The sequence below is a fragment of the Heptranchias perlo genome, chromosome 41, assembly GCF_035084215.1.
Source record: "Heptranchias perlo isolate sHepPer1 chromosome 41, sHepPer1.hap1, whole genome shotgun sequence".
Taxonomy (NCBI): domain Eukaryota; kingdom Metazoa; phylum Chordata; class Chondrichthyes; order Hexanchiformes; family Hexanchidae; genus Heptranchias; species Heptranchias perlo.
The window spans coordinates 12,453,929-12,475,538 of record NC_090365.1 but is presented as its reverse complement, the minus strand read 5'-3'; the positions used below and the strand labels follow the sequence as shown (position 1 = coordinate 12,475,538).

Sequence of the window (21,610 nt, the reverse complement as noted above, 5' to 3'; positions counted from 1 at the left end):
AACCTTAAAATTAGAGCTAGACCGTTCAGGTGTGATGTCAGGAAGCACTTCTTCAGACAAAGGGGAGTGGAAATCTGGAACTCTCTCCCCCAAAAAGCTGTTGAGGCTGGGGGTCAATTGAAAATTTCAAAACTGAGATTGATAGATTTTTGTTAGGCAAGGGGATTAAGGATTACAGAACCAAGGCGGGTAAATGGAATCGAGTTACAGATCAGCCATGATCTAGTTGAATGGCTGAGCAGGCTCGAGGGGCTGAATGCTTACTCCTGTTCCTATGTTCCCCCTCTATTTTCTCCCCTTCCCACCTGAAGGCACTCCTGCTGGGACGTGGTTATATCGTCATTGGCTGCCCTCCAGGAACTCGTGCAAGGGGCCATTTTTCTTCATAAGATAGATTCAGATGTTAGACAAACATGTACAAACTCTGCCAGCTTTTGCAGATATCCACAGTGACCCTAGACGGTTGTCAGGTTTCTGTCTGTCCGGAGCCGGGTGTACTATGTGCCACAAACAGTGTCTGCATTTCATTAATTTACTTCCCTGTCCTTTCTGTTGTTTTCCGTTGCCCCTTCATTGGCAGCCGTGCCTTTATCTGTCTAGGCCCTAAACTCTGCAATTCCCTCCCTAAACCTCTCCGCCTCTCTACCTTTACTCTCTACTCTCTACCTCTCCTCCTTTAAGATGCTCCTTAAAACCTACCTCTTGGACCAAGCTTTTGGATACCTGTCCTACTATCTCCTTATGTGGCTCAGTGTCAAATTCTATCTTATTATGATCCTGTGAATCACCTTGGGATGTCTTACTACGTTAAAGGTGTTAATATAAATGCAAGTTGCTGTTGCTGCTTTACACTAATAAGGAACACAGTTTCTGCTATGATAATGCTGCCTGACAGTGTCTGTCAGCAATAAAAACAGAAAATGCTGGAGAAGCTCAGCAAGTGAGGCAGCATCTGTGGAGAAAGAAACAGAGTTAATGTTTCAGGTCGAAGGCCTTTCGTCAGAATTGAGTTTCTGAGGAAAGGTCTTCGACTTGAAACATTAACTCTGTTTCTTTCTCCACAGATGCTGCCTCACTTGTTGAGTTTTTCCAGCATTTTCTGTTTTTATTTCAGATTTCCAGCATCCACAGTATTTTGCGTCTGATTTAGTGTCTGTCAGAAGTTAGGACAGCCAGTCCTCGAGTGATATATACAGAGAGTTCCTTATACAGAAACGTTTGAAAACCACTCACCCAGCCAGTGAGTACTGGCAGATTAGTTGGCCTCAGTTTGTATGGCTCAGTATCACAGTAGGTGAGGCCTTAACCCAGATTAAACTATTGGGGGTGAGGACCTTTGCAACATTTCTGAGAAACACAGTGAAATGCATGCCTGCAAATCTGTAATAAAAACAGAAAACACTGGAAAACACTTAGCAGGTCAACATCTGTGGAGAAAGAAACAGAGTTAATGTTTCAGGTCGATGACCATTCATCAGAACTAGGGTTAATAACTCTAGATGGTCATAATCCTGGAGGTTTCATCACATGACCTCCCGTAAAACAGCCTTTTTTCCCTATCTCCAATATTTTTATAACTAATAAACAAAAGTATTCAAAGAAATGGAAAAAAACACAATTTTTTTTATGCCCCTATGATTTTTCTCCAGGATTGTCTCCCCTTGGGAGGTTTTTCAACATTAAAAGCAATACTTGCATTTTTGTTGTTTTGTTTTTTTAAGGAGGAGACAGAGGTAGATGGGTTTCAGGAGGGAATTCCAGAGGTTGGGCCATAGGCGGCTGGGTATGCAGGTAGACACGGGCCGATATATACGTCCACTCATTGATATTACTAGGCACAAGCAGTTTCTGGTACAAGGGGGCCCACTGTGCAAGTGGTATTTATGGTTTATGGGGTCTAGCAGTCTTGTCCAGGTGGGATTGTTTCATTTCTCCCATTCAACAATCACATTACCCAACTCCCTGCTACAGTTAACTAAGGAGGCATAACATGATCAAACCATTAAATAAGTTATTTGAAAGAAAGACTTGCATTTATATAGCACCTTTCACAACTTCAGGACATCCCAAAGTGCTTTACAGCCAATGGTGTACTTTTGAAGTGCAGTCACTGTTGTAATATAGGAAACCCGGCAGCCAATTTGCGCACAGCAAGATCCCACAAACAGCAATGTGATAATGACCAGATAATCCATTTTGGTGATGTTAGTTTAGCGGCCAAACTGGCCTTGAGTGATCAGCACTTTCTCCATCATACTTATGTATCCATAGCAGCCCCCCTTAGCTAACTTAAACTTAAGTCACGTGGTAAAATTTTTATCTAAGAGTCTATTGTCTACAAGAATGCAATTAATTACATCTACATTGCTGTCTTTTGTTGCTCCGGCTGTCTGTTCCTGCACAGACATATTACCACCTTTTAGATAATTTCTGTCTCTTACCTGTCCACACATTCACTATAGGTCCCTGTACCAATTAACCCATGATGCTTTCTGTTCATGTCAAGTTATCCTAACTTAGTTATTACCCCTAAAACCTACAGCCAGCCCTTGTTCTACACCTAAGCATCAGGTCAGCGGTGTTGGGAAAGCACAGAGGGAGCGGAGTTTTGGCAAGAGGGTCTTTGATTCCATAAGACTGTCTGAGACCGTGTATAACACATCTCTGTTTATTCATGCTTATCAAACGTTCCTGCTCCTGATTGCTATCCAGTGACCGTGCTGCAAGGGAGTACACGTGTAGATTTCAGCTGATTCGGACTCTGCTCTGACGCTCCCCATGGTTTAATAGAAAGAAAGAAAGAAAGAAAGACGCACTTATTCACGACCTCAGGACATCCCAAAGCGCTTTACAATCAATAAAATACTTTTGAAGTGTATTCACTGTTGTAATGTAGGAAATGCGGCAGTCAATTTGCGCACAGCAAGCTCCCACAAACAACAATGTGATAACGCCCAGATCATCTGTTTCAGTGATGTTGGTTAAAAGATAAATATTGGCCAGGACTCCTCCCTTGTCTTCTTCAAAATAGTGCCATGGGATCTTTTCCATCCACCTGAGAGGGCAGATGGGGCCTCGGTTTAACATCTCATCCAAAAGGCGGCACCTCCCTCCAGTACTGGAGTATCAGTCTAGATTTTGTCCTCAAGTCGCTAGAGTGGGTGTTGAACCCACAACCTTCTGACTCAGAGGCAAGTGCTCTGAGCCACACTGCTGATGCTACCTTGACTCGCACATGAAGAATGGGCAGAGTAACAGAGATACCATTATTAACGTTTAACGTGTAGACAACAGGTGGTCAACCTCCAACTTCAGTGCTCTGCCATGGGCAGTCTGCCTCAAACCAGTTGACTAATTGATACATTGTCAGTTGCTGATTTGTTAAGGGGATGTCTCTAAATTACATACTGGAACTGATACGAAACAAGGCAGGATGCCACTGGATGCATTGGCAGTGCACGAGGGAGAAAAGAATAGAAGGTTATGCTGATAGGGTGAGATGAAGTAGGGTAGGAGGAGGCTTATATAGAGCATAAACACCAATTGGGCCGAATGGCCTGCTTCTGTGCTGTAAATTCTATGTAATTCTAAGAAGTTATAAAAATATCGGCGATGGGGGGTGGGGGGAAAGGCTGTTTTACTGGGCGGGGCAGTTGGATGTGGGAGGTCACGTGATGAAACCTCCAGGAATACCTCCAATCCAAGTTGGTAACCCAAACTCAAATGTCTCTTCCAGCCTTGTATGAAGTAAAGGATCTCTCTAAATGCTCAGGCATTACAATCCTCTCTGTACCACTGACTTTTCCTGTTTCCATACCAGCAAGCTTGATGCTGTCTGAGAAAATTCTGAGCTCAGTTGGCATCCAAATCGGTCCGAGTGACAACTGATGCCTTCGATTGTTAACAAATCTCTTTATTTTGGACGTGCATAGCACTTTGACTAAATGTGCTTGCTGTTTATTCTTGGCATCTGTTAAGGCAGTTAAGGTATTGTCTTGCAGTTCTTTGGAAAATCAGACACTGTGGAACCTGGATGATGTGTGTCATCTTCCACTGCACTATACCACAGCTTGGCACCGCATTCGACTGGTGGTTAAGCAGAAGGCTTGAGCTAAATGAACTAGGCATGTCTTTCGCCCTGGGACTCATCAAGACTCATAATTGCAATTCAAAACAGATTGAAGCTGTGCCGTTAGATGTGTTCAAACCCAGTCTAAAATTGGAACTTTAAGTAAACCTTCGCCCCAGCAAACAACGTAATTGTAGCCATTTGTTCGAATGTGCGATAGGATGCAGGGCGGAGGAACGGTGAGATTTGGGGTTTGTGCCGTGTTTACATTACTGAGCTCCTTCAGGACCAGGTGGTTCAGTAATACCTGGGGCTTCTCATGTCATGGGATCTGCCCCTCCCACGTTCTCTCCCCACCTCCATCGTTTACATCTGCAGGTCTCAACATTAAAATTCTTGTCCTTGTCTTTAAATCCCTCAGTGGCCTTGCTCCTCCTTATCACTGTAACCTCCTGCAGCCCTACAAACCTCCGAGAACTCTCCATTCTTCTTACCTCCGGCCTCTTGTACATTCTCCTCCCTTCAGCTCACCATTGGCGGCCGTGCGTCCAATTGTCTAGGTCCTACTCACTAGAATCTCAACCCCTAACCGCTCCACACCCCGCTCCTCCTTTTTAAGACCCTCCTTAAAACTGACTCTTTGACCAAGCTTTTGGTCACCTCTCCTAATCACTCCTTTGGCTAGGTGTCCGTTTTCCGCCTTACTCTTGTGAAGCACCACGTGACATTTTTCTAAGTTATAGGAGCTTTATAATGGCTAGTTTAGAAATCAACCTTCGCTCAGTAGGTAACACTATTACCTCTGAGTCCAAAAGTTGTGAGTTTAAGTCCCACTCCAGAGACTTAAGCACATGAGTGCTACACTTTTGGAGGACGAGATGTTAAACTGAGGCCCCATCTGCCCTCTCAGGTGGATATTGAAGATCCCATGGCACTGTTTCGAAGAAGAGCAGGAGTGTCCTGGCCAATATTTATCCCTCAATCAACACCTAAATCAGATGATCTGGTCATTTATCTAATTGCTGTTTGTGGGACCTTGCTGTGTGCAAATTGACTGCTGCATTCCCTATATTGCAATAGTGAGTACACTGCAAAAGTACTGGTATGGTTGTAAAGCACGTTGGGATATTCTGAGGTTGTGAAAGGTGCTATACATCAAGTTGTTGCTGGGGTCGGGTGTGTCCAGTGCTAGCTGTGGCAGAAAGGATATTAAATTCTGGTGGATTTGTATATCATTTGTTATAACTATGATCCTACACTGATTCCTTATGAACTGTTGTCTCGGATGAGCTTTACTTTGGGCCTTGCCAGTGAGTCTGTAGGATTCTATCCCTTTAATTCTCGTTACTTGGGGATTATCCTACCATTAATAGCATGGGATCCAACAATGCTTTCCAATCCATTTACTCTTTGAGATGCAGTCAGCTTTAGATAAGTAAACCTGATATAAGCACAAAATTCTAACGGATCAGACTCCAACCCATTCACTCCCATTGTGCAGAATTCTGGATCTGGATATAAATTCCCTCTTTCCCTCCCTCCCACGTTATCCCTTTCTTAATGCTCAGTATGCTAAATGCAGTGGGTAGTTTGTCAAATATCACTTGACACATCACAGCCCATGTTGAAGTCTTGTTGCTCCTTTGCATGGTTGGAAGTCCTGAAGAATGATTGTAATTCTCATCCGTGTATTTAAATCCCTCCACAGTCTCTCCCCTCCAAATCTCTGTAACCTTCCTGAACAACCATCGCTCCCCCCAATTAGCCATTTCTCTGACTCTGGCCTCTTGTGCATGCTCCCCTCCTTTTGCCTCACCATTGGCAACTGTCTAGGCCCCATGCTCTGGTATTTCCTCCCTACACCTCCTTAAAGTCCACCTCTTTCACCAAGGTGTTGATCATCTTTGGTTTGAGGTCTATTTTTCCTCTTCCACGAAGCTCCTTCGGACAATCTTCTACTTTCAAGGTGCGAGATAACTGAATGTAGTTGTGGCAACAGGCGGTGGGTGATGATGATTTGTGCATGCTCGTGCATGCACTCTCACTCTTGCTCTCGCTCTCATCTGGAGTCTATACAAGCCTTGATTCAAGTGGAAAAACTATTTCCTGTGGTTGGAGAGTCCGTGATGACAGGTCATCAATTTCAGTTTGTGACTGAGAGCGAGGAGAAAGGGTTAGGAGAAATTTTTTTAATGCAGAATGTTGTTGGAGCACGGAATGGTTTGCCAGAGCTACGAGTTGAGGAAGAAACCATTGCATCTATGAAGGAATGAGATTTTGAAGCAGAAGAAGATACAGGGCTCTGAGGAGAGAGCAGGAAAGTGGAATTAGTTTTGGACTACTCTTGCAAAGATTTGACACAGACACAAGTGGCCTCCTTCTGTGCTGTAAAATGCTTAGGTTCTATGGAGCATTTTCCCACCAAAGCCAATTCTGCAGTTCACTGGTTTTGCAGTAGAAATTCTACTGAGTTAATTCTTATATTGCAGGGTGGTCATTAAATGCAGATGGGCAGAGTATAGCCACTTTCGCCATTCTTGTTGGTGCCATTGTCTCAGGAGACCAACCTTCATGCCCCACCTCACCACATTCACACAAAGACCTGCCCTTCTGCCAGTGTGCGGTTCCTGGCACTGTGATACTTTCAGCAATGCGGACGCATGGTGCAAGGCAAAGAGATGCTGAGCTGGCTCAGCATATTTGCGAGGCTATTGACTGTGTGAGATAAGGAGGTTTATATCTGCCAGTACTGTCAATAGCGTAAGATCGATAGCACTGCTGTAACACCCTGATCATAGGAAGTCCTTTAATAAGAGTCTGTATTCAATCACTTTAAACAGTTCCCCTCCCCCCTCCACATTTTGCCCTCCTCTCCTGAAGGTGCTGACTATTGCTGGGGTACCATGGGCAGCACACTCCCCTCACCTCAGCAGCCACTTTTGAGCATGAGTTCAGAGGGCGAGTGTCATAGGAACATAGGAACAGGAGTAGGCCATTCAGCCCCTCGAGCCTGTTCCGCCATTCAATTAGATCATGACTCCATCTTAACTCCATTTACCCGCCTTGGTTCCATATCCCTTAATATCTCTGCCTAACAAAAATCTATCTCAGTTTTGACATTTTCAATTGACCCCCAGCCTCAACAGCTTTTTGGGGGAGAGAGTTCCAGATTTCCACTCCCCTTTGTGTGAAGAAGTGCTTCCTGACATCATCCTTGAACGGCCTAGCTCCAATTTTAATGTTATGCCCCCTTGTTCTGGACTCCCCCCACCAGAAGAAATAGCTTCTCTCTATCTACCCTATCAAATCCTTTAATCATTTTAAATATCTCAATTAGATCACCCTGTAATCTATACTCAAGGGAATACAAGTATCGGCAGCTATTAAAGCATCAACTCCAATTCTGTCCTTGACCACCATCCACGCGATTACATTTTCTTGCAGGGTTACCAACTCTGGTTGGACTTATTCCTGGAGGTTTCATCTCCTGCCACCAACAAATAGCCTTTTTTCCCATCTCCAATATAACTAGTAAACAAATGTGTTCAAAGAAAATGAACACAACGAGATAGGGGGGCGATCAGGATATGTGTGTGTGCGCGTGTTCCTGCTCCTCCCGGCTGCACATTCAGGTAAGTATATTTCACAAACTTACCTTGTTGGTTGCAGCCTGCAGTGGTCCCTTTAAGGACCACCGGTTAGGCCGCACGTAGACTTGATTTTCCTGAACACAGCCAGCCCAGTTGCCTCCAGGGCGACAGAAATTTTCACAGGGGGCCTCAAACGGGCGTTAGGCACACAATTTCTTTTAATACCCCAAGGATTCTTCTCCTGGGTCGCTCGTAGCAGAGACTCCAGGACAATCCTGGAGGGTTGGCAACCCAGCAGGGATCAATCCGGATCGGGAACGCCAGGGAGCTAAGAATTTTTTTCAAAGTCAAGCTAAGCTTATACAGATATTTGCGCTTTTCCTGTGCAGTTTCACTTAGGAGCTGCTTCTGTCAAAATTTTGAAGTAAATTTTCTGGTTCAGTTGCTAATGACAAATTTGAAAATACCAGACACCTTACTAAAGGGTTAATACACCTTCAGTCAAGTTTGTGATTGCTCCCCCATTCCACAGTGGCTGGGCCCACTGATTATGTCACAGGTTGAATCCTTGCCAATGAGCTCATCAGTGCATGACATCACCGTCGGGATAGTTCATTGGAAAAAGGGAGAATTGTAATTTTGGCAAATAAATTCAGGAACTATTTATAGTAAGTGGATTGTAGCCAGACACTGACATTGTGTCTCAGTCTCTGAGATGGGGTTTTAAGTTAGAATGAGGCCGACAGCAAATGTGCTTTTCATTCCATTAGTGGTGCTTGTCAGTGACTTGCCCTTCATTGTTCTGATGACAGTAGAGGCCCAAACTCTTGTGGGTCCCACGAGCTGCCATCAAGTCTTGGTTTAAAAGTAAAAGTACAGAGCTTACTTGGGTCTCCAGCTCCCAATAGAAGGAATGGCGCCAGGTGAATAAACAGGGAGGGGGAGGATGCAGTGCCAAAGACTGTAGGGTTGCCAACCCTCCAGGATTATCCTGGAGTCTCCAGGAATTAAAGATTAATCTTCTGCTTCCAGCAACCCTGGAGAAAAATTGGGGTATTAATAAAAAAAATGTTTTTTTCATTTTCTTTGAACACTTTCATTTATTAGTTGTAAAAATATTGGAGATGGGGGCAAAAGGCTGTTTGACCGACAGTCAAGAATCATCCAATTGGGTAACGAAGAGCCTGTTCACTTTCCAATTGGCCATGGGAAGGCGGGAATCTGCGAGGATGGACGTGTTGGTGACCAATGGCGGGAGCATGGGGGCGGGGCCATTGGAGGCAGTAGGGTCATGTGATGAAACCTCCAGAAATACTTCCAACCAGAGTTGGCAACCCAACAGTGGAGCTCTGTTTGAACGCTGCAACACCTGACCCTTGGCGATTATTTAGTGACGAGAGTGAAATCAGTGTAACAGCTATGTTCTGTTTATAGTGTGCATTCACGAGTGTGCATGGGCTGCTCACACTCGGCTCTCAGCAGTAGTGCTTTCAATTAAAATAATTTGCTTTGATTCATTTGAGTTTTTGCAGTCGAGAAATACTCTCCCAGGGATCGCTCCAGACTAGTGGCATCATACCGACTCACCGAGTGCCTCGGGGCTTCCATGTGTTGTCCAAAGACCCTCACCCGACACCCTGTCTTCCCTCAACAACTTTCAAACTTGCCCCTCCCCCATGACTCCCTCAACAGCATAGTAGTCAATTTAACGGGACTTATTCCCATTGGTTTTTCAAAGGAGCACAAAATCTCGGCTGTTACTCCAGTGCAGTACTGAGGGAGTGCTGCACAATCAGAGGTGCCGTCTTTCAGATGAGACGTTAAACCGAGGTCCCGTCTGCCCTCTCAGGTGGAGGCAAAAGATCTCATGGCATTATGTCGAAGGAGAGCAGGGGAGTTCTCCTCGGTGTCCAGGCCAATAATTATCCCTCAACCAAAACAGATTATCTGGTCATTTATTTCATTGCTGTTTGTGGGAGCTTGCTGTGCGCAAATTGGCTGACCCGTTTCCTACATTAAAACAGTGACTACACTTCAAAAGTTCTCCATTGGCGATAATGAAGGTCGTGAAAGGCGCTATATAAATGCAAGCCTTTCTTCTTTCTTTCAAAAAGTGGTTGACTCGGTAGCGTGTTAAGGTGAGTGGTGGAGTTCACTTCAACACTATTCTTTGGTCTGCAATTCCCCATGGACCCATGTACTTACTGGGACCCTTCACCACTGACCGCTTTGCTATATCCTTGCTGTAACCTGTCCGAATCACTTGAGCAGATAATCTGGGTTGATACTGCAGTATAGAACTGAGGGAGTGCTACGTTCAGGTGAGGCCTTAAACTGAGGCACTTTCTGCTTGCTCAGTGAAGGGCAAAGATCTCCACAGAACTATTCAAGGAAGAGTTCTCCCAGTCTCCTAGCCAAACATTCCTCCCTCATACAACACTCCCAAAAATAGATTAGCTGGTCATTCAACTCATTGTTGACTGTGGAATTTTATACAAAATGGCTGCCACATTTCAGAATAAAAGCAGTGGCTACACTTCAAAATATACATGGAAAAGTGCAGGAGTGGAAAAGATTCTAGTCATCCTGACTAGTACCAAAAACAAATACCTCCTGATCGCCTACTTTGTCAAATGTCTGTCCAGTTCTGTCTTAAACTTCTCCACATTATCAGCCTCCACTGGACAGTCCATTCCACACATTCTCCAGCCTCTGTGTGAAGTAGTTAAATCTTAACTTCACTGTGAATCTTCCCTCTTCTCAGCTTGAGGCTGTGTCCCCTGGTTTTAAAATTTGCGGCAATCTCAAACACACTATCAAGGTTCAATTTATCTAGTCCTTAAAGAATCATGAGTAATCTCTCCCCTGAGCCTTCTCTTCTCCAAAGTAAACATTCCCAGGCTCTTCAATCTCTCCTCGCTGCTCAGATATTTTAAACTTGGTATCAGTTGGGTTGCCCTTATCTGCATTGCCTCCAATGCCTGAATATTATTCATTGTATGTGAAGTACTGTGAGATGGTTCTGAAAGAAGTGATAAGGCGTAATGTAAATGCAAATCTTTCTTTGATGTGCAAGACAGAGAGGGAGATAAATGAAGGGAAAACATCTGTGCTTTCAAAGAACTCTTCACTGAGGCGATGGGGCCATATTGAAGTCTGAGCTGTTTGTTCAGTCAGCAGAATAGCTCCTGCATTGACTGAAGAGCAGGCACAAGACGGAGTTAAGATGCAGATCAGCCATGATCTAATTGAATGGCGGAACAGGCTCGAGAGGCTGAATGGCCTCCTCCTGTTCCTATGTTCCTAACTTGACCCAGTAGCAGGGGAGAGCTCATTAGAAAATTAAATGAGCCGGCAGTGAGCTAGTGCAAACCTAACTGGATTGATTAAAAGTCACATCCTGATACGATCTGACAGCTTTGTTCTCGAGACATGAGACAGATTTCAAGACAGTTGAGCCTCTTGTACTCCAGATTATATCTCAATGTTCAGATGAGAGATTAGTATCTGATTGTTGACAGTCTGAACAGGTTCTGAAATCCTTATATGGACTGGCACTTTGGTAATGTCCAGCTTTGTGATGACGAGGATTGCCATCTCTGGTTGGAGGCATTCCTGGAGGCTTGACCGTTCCCTTAACTGTAGACGAGCGAGCACAGGACAATCACTTAAACAGGTAATATAAAAGGGACATGGACAGATGACATGGTGTGGTCCTTGGCTGGAAATGACTGGCGCTTTTAACAGGTGAACAATCAACCCGGTTCCTCTCTCCACTATTTTGCCGGAGATGTCAACTAATTGCAAACGGAAAGGTTGACACCTGCGTTAAGAGTAGCAGACAGCGAAATGTCAACCAAGTGCATTCATTTTTGGTCAACTAATTTCCAGCTCGTGGTTCTCATTCACTGTTTGCTCCCCATACACTGTAGTGAGTTGCCAATCCCCTGAGCTGAGGGTTGAGGTAGGAATTGCCTTGCCACGTGGAGGCCAAAGGTGTTAGCTATGGCTCAGTGGGTAGCACTCTTACCTTTGAGTCAGAAGGCTGTGGGTTCAAAGTCCCACTTCAGAGACTTGAGTACATAATCCAGGCTGATACTGAAGGAGTGCTGCACTCCAGAGGTGCTACCTTTTAGGTGAGAGGTTAAACTAAGGTCCTCTCAGGAGGGTGTAATAGATCCCATGGCACTATTTTGAAGAATAGCTGCAGAGTTCCCCCCCAGTGTCATGGCAACAACTTTCCCCTAGTGGAGAGTTCAAGAACTAGAGGACATAGATTTAAGCTGATTGGCAGAAGGATTAGAGGGGACATGAGGAAAAACTTTTTCATCCAGAGGGTGGTGGGTGTATGGAATTCGCTGCCCGAATTGGTGGTAGAGGCAGGGACCCTCAACTCTTTTAAAAAGTACCTGGACCTGCACCTAAAGTGCTACAAGCTGCAGGGCTACGGACCGGGTGCTGGAAGGTGGGATTAGAATGGGCACTTGGTTGTTCTTCGAGCCGGCGCGGACATGAATGGGCTGAATGGCCCCCTTCTGTGCTGTATCTTTTCTATGGTTCTATGGTTCTAAAACAACAACGCTATTTCCAGGCATAGCTTTTTATATATCAGATAGAAAGCTAAGGTGGCTCTTGGAGCTAAAACCTGACTATATTATTATATATATCTCTATAATGAAACATTTTGCTTTATTAAAAATACCTAAAATGAATGGCAATTACTATTATGGCCTCTAAAGTTAGATCATAACGAGGCCTGATAGGTTCAATAAATCAGGAATCAGGCATGTAATGACAATCTCCAGGACACTAATCACCATGATAACTCCTGCTTGCATATAGTTGCTATTTATGTAGATTTTGGGGCAATCAAATGATTACTTCAGCCAATCCTAGATTTGTATTATTAAAGTTCAACGTTTACAAGACTGACTCAACTTGACATCACCCAGGAGCTTGACAAGAACAGTTGGAGTGTTGTCAACTTTCAAAGAATGCCACTGTTAGATCTCTTGGTTCAGTGGTAGCACTCTCTCTCCTTTGAGTCAGAACGGTTGTGGGTTTTTTTTCAATGTCTTTGAACACTTTTGTTTTTTATAAAAAATTGGAGATTGGGGAAAAAAGGCTGTTTGACTGGGTGGGGCGGTTGGAGGTGGGAGGTCATGTGATGAAACCTCTGGGAATATGTCCAATCAGGAATTGGCAACCCTATAGTGGGGTTAAATCGCATTGTTGGACAGAATAGGAGGAGGATGACCTGAATCAAACCCCTGTCGTGTCTGATCTGGGAGCGCTTGGTGTTGGTGTTATTGGTTAGAGAGGCCTGCCCTCCCGCACTGATGCACATCCATCACCTTGAGTCGTAAAACATAAACCTAAAAATGCTGAGAAAGGCTTGGAGTGGTTTGGCTTCACTTGCTTCAGATTTCCTTCACGCTTGTTAAAAGTTTCTAAAACTGCAGATCCGCAGGTATTTGTATCCTGTGGTTCGAGCTGTTTGATTTTTCAGCTCCCCGCTGGCTTAGTTGGCAATTGTGCTGCCGATGTAGAACAGAGCTGCACAGGGCAGGAAGATCCCAGCCTCGATTCCTGATCTGTGCTGAGCTAGTGGATCTTTGCTTGGTTTGGGGGCGGGGGCAGGGCGGAAAGAGGGGTGCTACAATTGTCCTCAGTGGCCCTGAGGTTAAAAAATCAGCCAGGGTACCTACACCCGATCTCTATCCAATGAATCCCGCTGGAAGGTGTGTGGGCATTGGGTGGAAACAGGATTGGATTAGAGTGTGATGACCCCCATGGTAAAATTGCCAGCTGACACTTGTTGACTAGGATTACAGATTGAAGTGGTGAGGCCATGGGGCATTGCTAGCATCTAAGCTCTGGAATTCCCTCCCTAAACCTCTCCGCCTCTCTACCTCTCTCTCCTCCTTTACGATGCTCCTTTAAAACCTACCTTTTTGACCAAGCTTTTGGTCACTTGTCCTAATGTCTCCTTATGTGGTTTGGTGTCAATTTTGTTTGATAACACTCCTTTGAAGCGCCTTGGGACGTTTTAGTATGTAAAAGGCGCTATATAAATGCAATTTGTTGTAAAGAGTCTGTACCTCACCCTCAGTGCTGGGACGTCAACTTGTGTCGATGACTCCGCTGCTTGGCTGCTCCTGAATAAGATGAGCTCCATCAACATGGGTGGGAGGGAGGTGCCCTCCCCACCCCACTCCCACCTCCTGGGCAGCGTTCTCTCCACCCGCCCGGCGTTGTGACAGAGACCGGCCGCTCTGTACCAGTGATGTCGGAGGGAGAGCCGCTCGAACAGGGGCCGGCGCTGGAGCAGAGCGCCTGCCGGAACATTCCTCAGCCATTTCAAATTGTAGACACTCAGCTAAATTACAGATCCCAAACTCTGTCCCTGTCTACATGTACCCAGCCACCCTTTAATCTTCTGTAGTATTTTTAAGTCTATTTAGATTAAACTCAAGATTGTGGGTAGTCATCAAGGAGCTCTGTGATTGGCTGGCAATTGCAGTTTATTTATCTTAATTAAGTTTTATTTATTGCGGTGTCAGTCGTGACTCAGTGAGTAGCACGCTCACCTCTGACTCAGAAAGTTGTGGTTTCAAGTCCCACTTGAGAGGCTTGAGCACAAAAACTAGACTGACATTTCAATGCGGTACTGAGGGAGTGCTGCACTGTCGGAGGTGCTGTCTTTCGGATGAGATGTTAAACCGAGGCCCTGTCTGCCCTCTCAGGTGGACGTAAAAGATCCCATGGCACTATTTCGAAGAAGAGCAGGGAAGTTCTCCCTGGTGGCCTGGCCAATATTTATCCCTCAATCAACATAATTAAAACAGATTATCTGGTCATTATCACATAGCTGTTTGTGGGATCTTGCTGTGAGAAAATTGGCTGCCGCATTTCCTACAATACAACAGTGACTACACTTCAAAAGTACTTTGTTGGCTGTAAAGTGCTTTGGGACGTCTTGAGGTTGCTCTATATAAATGCAAATCTTTTGTTACTGGAGTGCACCTCCCCTCTGTGAACTAATTGTGTTTCTGCCACAGATAGTTCACTGGTACCTTTTGTATTGAGTAGAATAAATGAAGGGTTGGTGGCATCCCAAAGCTTCAAAAGCAGCCCCAGTAAACCCAGCTACCCCTCGGCCTTCAGTCCTTGGCTGGACCTTCACCTGTATAAAAGGAGCAAGGACTTGTATTTATATCGTGCCTTTCACGACCTCAAGATGCCCCAAAGTGCTTCACTGCCAATGATGTGCTTTTTGAAGTGTAGTTACTGTTACAATGTAGGAAACGCCAAAGCCAATTTGCACACAACAAGGTCCCACAAACAGCGATAAGAACATAAGAAATAGGAACAGGAGTAGGCCATGCGGCCCCTCGAGCCTACTCCGCCGTTCCATAAGATCATGGCTGATCTTTGACCTCAACTCCACTTTCCCACCCGATCCCCATATCCCTTGATTCCCTTAGAGTCCAAAAATCTATCGATCTCAGTCTTGAATATACTCAACGACTGAGCATCCACAGCCCTCTTGGGTAGAGAACTCCAAATATTCACGTCCCTCTGAGTGAAGAAATTCCTCCTCATCTCAATCCCAAATGTCCGACCCCCCCCATCGCGAGACCATGCCCCCCAGCTATAGACTCTCCAGCCAAGGGAAATACCCTCTCAGCATATACCCTGTCAAGCCCTCTTAGAATCTTATATGTTTCAATGAGATCACCCATCACTCTTCTAAACTCCAGAAAATATAAGCCCATTCCAAGCAACCCCCACACCCGCCCCACTCATAGGACAACTCTCCCATCCCAGGAATCAATCTAGTGAACGTTCATTGCACCATCTCTAAGGCAATTTCCTTAGGTAAGGAGACCAAAACTGCACACAGTACTCCAGGTGTGGTCCCACCAAAGCCCCGCACAATTGCAGCAAGACTTCCTTACTCTTCACTCCAACCCCCCAGCATCAAAGACCAACATGCCATCCACCCTCCCAACTACCCGTTGCACCTGCATGTCAACCCTCTGTGCCTTGTGCACAAGGAGACCCAAATCCCTCCGAACACCAACACCTAACAGCCTCTCACCATTTAAAAAAAACACTCTGCCCTTCCACCCTTCCTACCAAGGTGAATAGCCTCACATCTCCCCACACTATATTCCACCTGCCACCCTCCCGCCCACCCACCCAACCTGTCGACATCGACAACACAGTGTGATAAAGACCAGATAATCTGGTGTTTTTATATAGTGATGTTGGAAGGTGAAAGGTGTTATATAAATGTAAGTTTTTCTTTTTCTTATTTTGTTTCTTCCTCCACTCTCCTCCTGAAGATGCTGACTGTAACTGTGACACATTTCACAGTGACTGTCGAATATCTCACCCAAGCCGCCATGCTTCATGTGTGGGCCTCGGTAATGAACGTTGACAGGCTATTTGACCATGAGGTTATCTTAGGTGAGCCTTATCCTACTCTTGTCCAACATCCACTTCTTAGTCAAGGGCGGGGATCCCTGTCCAATGTTTGCACGCCCTAGCCCAGGAACACCCATCAATTGCACCCCATCAACTGTTGCCCTGGCTGAGATCAGCTAACTCGTTGCAGACCGGGGATCGAATCTGGAGATGGATGATCACTTGCATCACAGGGCAATGGGTGGCAGAGTTGGCTCCGAGTGGTAGAGTGAGGATGGATGAATATTCTGGAGTTTCTCTTGATTGTACATAGAATCAAAGAATGTTACACTACAGAAGTGAATCCTTGAGATCGACTGGTACAAGTGTCGGCAGTCAGCCGCAGATTGCAAGGAGACTTGGGTCGGATCGTGTGATTTCTCAAAATAACCACATCACCTTGGTGGTAGTGCCGTAATCGATGTCACCTGATGCGAGGTCTCTCCAGATGCTGATGGCAGTGCGTACGGTACATCTGGATGCTGTGCTTTCCATCTCTGCCCCCATCCCCCACCCAAACCATAGCCGATGTGTCATTGCCAATCTGTCCAGAACTGAAGTACGCAGCGTAGAAAGTATCGATGCTGCATATCCCTGCCAGCATCCTTTCACTGCCAGCGTCCCTACACACAGCTGTCTCTATTGTTCCAATTGTAACTTGTAATGTTCTGGCTGTTGGATATCTTGCTACACCGTGACCTTGCACTGCAGCTACTGTGGCTCTGCTGTGCTTGTGTGGGCTTGTTCAGAAGCACTGCTGGATGCAGAGACGCACTTTGTATCTGATCTAAACGTCTTTGCTCGTTTCAATGTCCTCGCATGTTGAGCAGTGGAGCTCGGGTCGAGTGGTCGGTTCAGCAAACAATTAAAAAAAAACTTGTTTCACTATCAGAAACCTGCTGCAAAGTCGATGCAAAGGGAATCGTTTACAAAAATTGTTATATGACGGCTAATAGTTGTGGCTGTATTGTGTTAATGCCGCTTGCTGCTAGTGACGGCAACACTTGGGCCTGCTGGATTGGCTAAGGCCGGAGTCTGGGCAGATCCAGTTTTGGGTAGTCACGGCCCTTGGCCTTAATCAATCTGACAAAGTTACTTTAGTTGGTGCCGGGCTGTGTGAGACCAGATGGCATTCGAATAATAGGGATGCAGCTATTGATGGAAATCTCGTTTAATACAGCAACTAAGGGCCTCTGATTCTGATCACTATCCACAGACACACTCCCCTCCAAAAAGCTGGACAGTGCATGTGTGTGGATATTGGATGAAGACACAATTGAGTTTGGCATGATGCCTCCTGTGGTTGAATGGCCTGAAAACACTCGCTGTCTAGACTCACAAATGCAACAGGACTTGGCTCTGTTTGGGTAGCACGATCTTCTGAGTCAGAAGGTTGTGGGTCCAAGTCCCACTCCAGACACTTGAACGTCCATGTACATAGATCATTAAAATGTCATGAACAGGTACAGAAAATAATCGAAAAGGCTAATGGAATGCTGGCCTTTATATCTAGAGGACTAGAATATAAGGGGGTAGAAGTTATGCTACAGCTATACAAAGCCCTGGTTAGACCACACCTGGAGTACTGTGTTCAGTTCTGGGCACTGCACCGTAGGAAGGATATACTGGTCTTGGAGGGAATGCAGCGTAGATTTACTGGAATGATACCTGGACTCCAAGAGTTAAATTACGAGGAGAGATTACACAAACTAGGGTTGTAAGCCTTGGAATTTAGAAGATTAAGGGGTAAATGATCGAAGCTTTCAAGATATTAAGGGGAAGTGATAGGGTAGATAGAGAGAAATTATTTCCGCTGGTTGGGGAGTCTAGGACAAGGGGACATAGCCTAAAAATTAGAGCCAGGACTTTCAGGAGTGAAGTTTGGAAACACTTCTACACACAAAGGGTGGTAGAAGTTTGGAACTCTCTTCCGCAAACGGCAGTTGATGCTAGATCACAAGAACATAAGATCAATTGTTATTTTAAAATCTGAGATTGATAGATTTTTGTTAACCAAAGGTACTAAGGGATATGGGGCTAAGGTGGGTATATGGAGTTAAGTCACAGATCAGCCATGATCTCACTGAATGACGGAACAGGCTCAAGGGGCTAAATGACCTACTCATGTTCCTATCTAATCTAAGCTGACACTTCAGTGCAGTACTGAGGGAATGCTGCACTGTCGAAGGTGCCGACATTCAGATGAGACGTTAAACTGAGGCTCCGTCTGCCTATCGAAATGGACATAAAAGATCCTGTGGCACCGTTTTTTGAAGACGAGCAGGGAGTTCTCCCCGGTGACCTGGCCAATATTCCTCCCTCAACCAACATCACTAAAAAACAGACCAACTGGTCATTAATCTCACTTGCTGTTTGCCTACAAAACAACAGTGACTGCACATGAAAAGTAATCGACTGGACATCAAGAGCGCTGTATAAAAATGCGAATTCTTTCTTTGTGACAGTCCGGGTCTGTAGGACTTAGCTTTTTGCTCGAACATCAGAGGAGCAGGTCTCCTGTTTATTGTAAGGTATTGGACTAAAGGAAGCTGGAGGTTATCTAAAAACATGAACCGTTTGTTTATAAAATCCTATTGGAAGATTGTAGGAAATAGAAGTGGAGCTGGAGAGTCTGAATTTTTCATTCTTTGTGGAATGCCTTGGAATTATCATGGAATCCTATGGCCCGTATATAATATTAAATCTACATTCCAATTAATATATCTCAAGCTGTTGGTGCCAACAGATCTTGGTGTTCTGATTTACGATTTAACCAAGGTCCTAGTGGAAAGGATAAACATGGCTGTAGAAAGGACTTCAAACCAATAAGGGGGTGGGAGGGGGGGAGGGAGCAGGTAGAAATAATAGTAACCCAAAGATAAGAAAAAGAAGGGATGCGAGCAGAGGTCCGAGTACAAAACGTGATAAAGATAATGTAAATAATCCAGATACAGAAAAGGTTATAGGAAGTAATAATAAAATACCTGTTCAAAATGAATCAGGAGTGATGAAAAATAAGAACATTTTAAATTGCCAGTATAACAATGTACAGAGCATTAGTAACAGAATGTGTTAGAAATACACCTTCAGGGCATATGGAGAGGGTGGGGACAGTTACCCAAGTAAGAGTTCTGTACACGGATGCATTTAGCGTAAGAAAAAAAACGTGAATTAGAAGCAGAAATGCAGCTTTAAGGGTATGATGTAGTAACCATTACAGAGGCCTGGCGACACGATTGGGAGCTAATTTTTCCAGGCTATGGGACCTTAAGAAAGGTCAGGGAAATTGAGGAAGGAGAGGGAGTAGCAATACTGATAAAAGACACAATTACAGCAGTGGAAAGAAGGGATTTCAGTATGGTTGAGCAGTCAGTAGAAACACTCTGGGTAGAGTTTAAAGCAAAGGATGCAAGACTCCAGTAGGACCTCCTGGTAGTAGTGATGTGGTGGGGGGGATGTATAAATATGGAGATCAGGGAAACGTAGCAAAAACAAGTGGTTATAAAGGGTGATTTTAATTTTCGCACAGACTGGGAGAAACAGAACAGCTCAAGTCTTAAATGCAGTGAATCTCGAGTGTATTTAGGACAGTTTTCTGGAACAACATGTTTTAGAATTGGTAAGGGAACAGGCCATACTGGATTTAGTGATAAGTAACGAGCCAGAATTAGTTAACAGTCTGGTGGTAAGGGAACATCTTGCGAACTGTGACCAAAATATGATCGAATTTGATATTAAGTTTGAGAGGGAGAAAGGAGAGTCACAAACCAAGTTTTTAAACCTTCAAGGAATGAGATATAAATTGACCGCAGTAAACAGGGCTGAACTCTTAATGGGTAAACCCACAGGCGAACAGTGAGAAGTATTCAAAGAAATATTTGGTACAATACAAGACCAGTACATACCTCTAAAAGGCAAAAGCTCCACTTGTGTAGTTAAGCAATCATGGTCAACAAACGAGGTAAGAGACAATATCGATAAAAAGAAAGGTTTACACAAATTGATTGGGAGGTAAGAGACAGAGAGTAAGGATAAAGGGATCGCACTCTGATTGGTGGGATATGTCAAGTGGTGTTCCCCAGCGATTTGTACTGGGGCTCAGCTCTTCACCATATATCGCTGACTTGGATGAAGGAATATAGAGTTATATATCCAAGTTAGCAGATGACACTGTTGAGAGGCACTGTGAGTTGTGCAGATGGAAGCAAGAAGTTACAAAGGGACGTAGACAGACTAAGTGAGTGGGCAAAACTGTGGCAAATGGAGAACAATGGAAGTGTGAGATCATCCACTTTGGACCTAAGAAAGGTAAATCGGTGTATTCTCTTAATATTGAGAAACTAAGAGCAAAGTGATTTGAGTGTCCATGTACTGTATACAGATCAGTAAAAGCTAGTGCACAGGTACAAAAAGTCATCAAAAAGGCTAATGGAATGTTGGCCTTTATCTCAAGGGGCTGGAATACAAAGGGGTGGAAGTTATACTTTAGTTCATAGAGCCTCAATTAGACCCCATCTGGAGTACTGCACTCAGTTCTGGGCACCGCATCTCGGGAAGGATATATTGGCCTCGGAGGGGGTATACCATAAATTCACCAGAATGACGCTGGGGCTTAAAGGGTTAAACTATGAGGACCGGTTGCATAAACTTGGCTTATTCCCTTGAGTTTGGAAGGTTGAGGGGTGATCTAATTGAAAATGATTACAAAGTGATTTGATAGAGTAGATAAAGAGAAATTATTTCCTCTGGTGGGGGAATCCGGAACAAGAGGACACAATCTTAAAATTAGACCTAGGCCATATAGGAGTTAAATCAGGAAGCACTTTTTCACACAAAGGGTAGTTAGAAATCTGGAATTCTCCTCGCCAAAAAGCTGTTGAGGCTAGATCAATTGAAATGTTCAAGACTGACATCGATAGTGTGGTGAGGGTATCAAGGGATATGGATCAAAGGCGGGTAAATGGAGTTGAGGTACAGATCAGCCATGATCTGACTGGATGGCAGAACAGGCCCGAGGGGTTGAATGGCCTCCTCCTATTCCTATATTCCTATGTAACAGTGTTAAATACAGTCCTTTCCAAACCTCCAGGCCCATAAAATTCAAACAGGACAAACCAGCGAGTAAGAAATATAAGCAGAGTTGGGACTGAGTTGCTTGAATTTTAATGGTTTGGATTTGTCTAGGCTTGAAGGCTGCACATGGCCTGTGGGTCCACAGTTTGGATATACCATAAATAGAGGGATATTCCACCACACAGTGGAGATGTTGGGAAAAGGAAATCTGCTTGATTGATAAACCCTTAGTCAGTGGTGCTGTTAGAACAGTTTGGTTGTTTTTATACTTTTAATGTGGGAGATTGTCCTCTTGTTTGGATTTCCAACACATGAAGTAATCACATAGTTTGCACCAGAAAGCATCATCGTGTGGCTTTAGTATGATATTGTGACAAGTGACCCACACACAGTCCTGGGCTCTTTT

General features: G+C 44.6%; 1 protein-coding gene across 1 annotated transcript in view; it reads left to right on the top strand.

The window, feature by feature from the left end:
- The window catches only part of LOC137306057 (tyrosine-protein kinase receptor UFO-like), a 162,655-nt gene that overhangs the window by 4,577 nt on the left and 136,468 nt on the right, over positions 1-21,610 (top strand). The gene's annotated exons all lie outside the window — the stretch shown is intronic.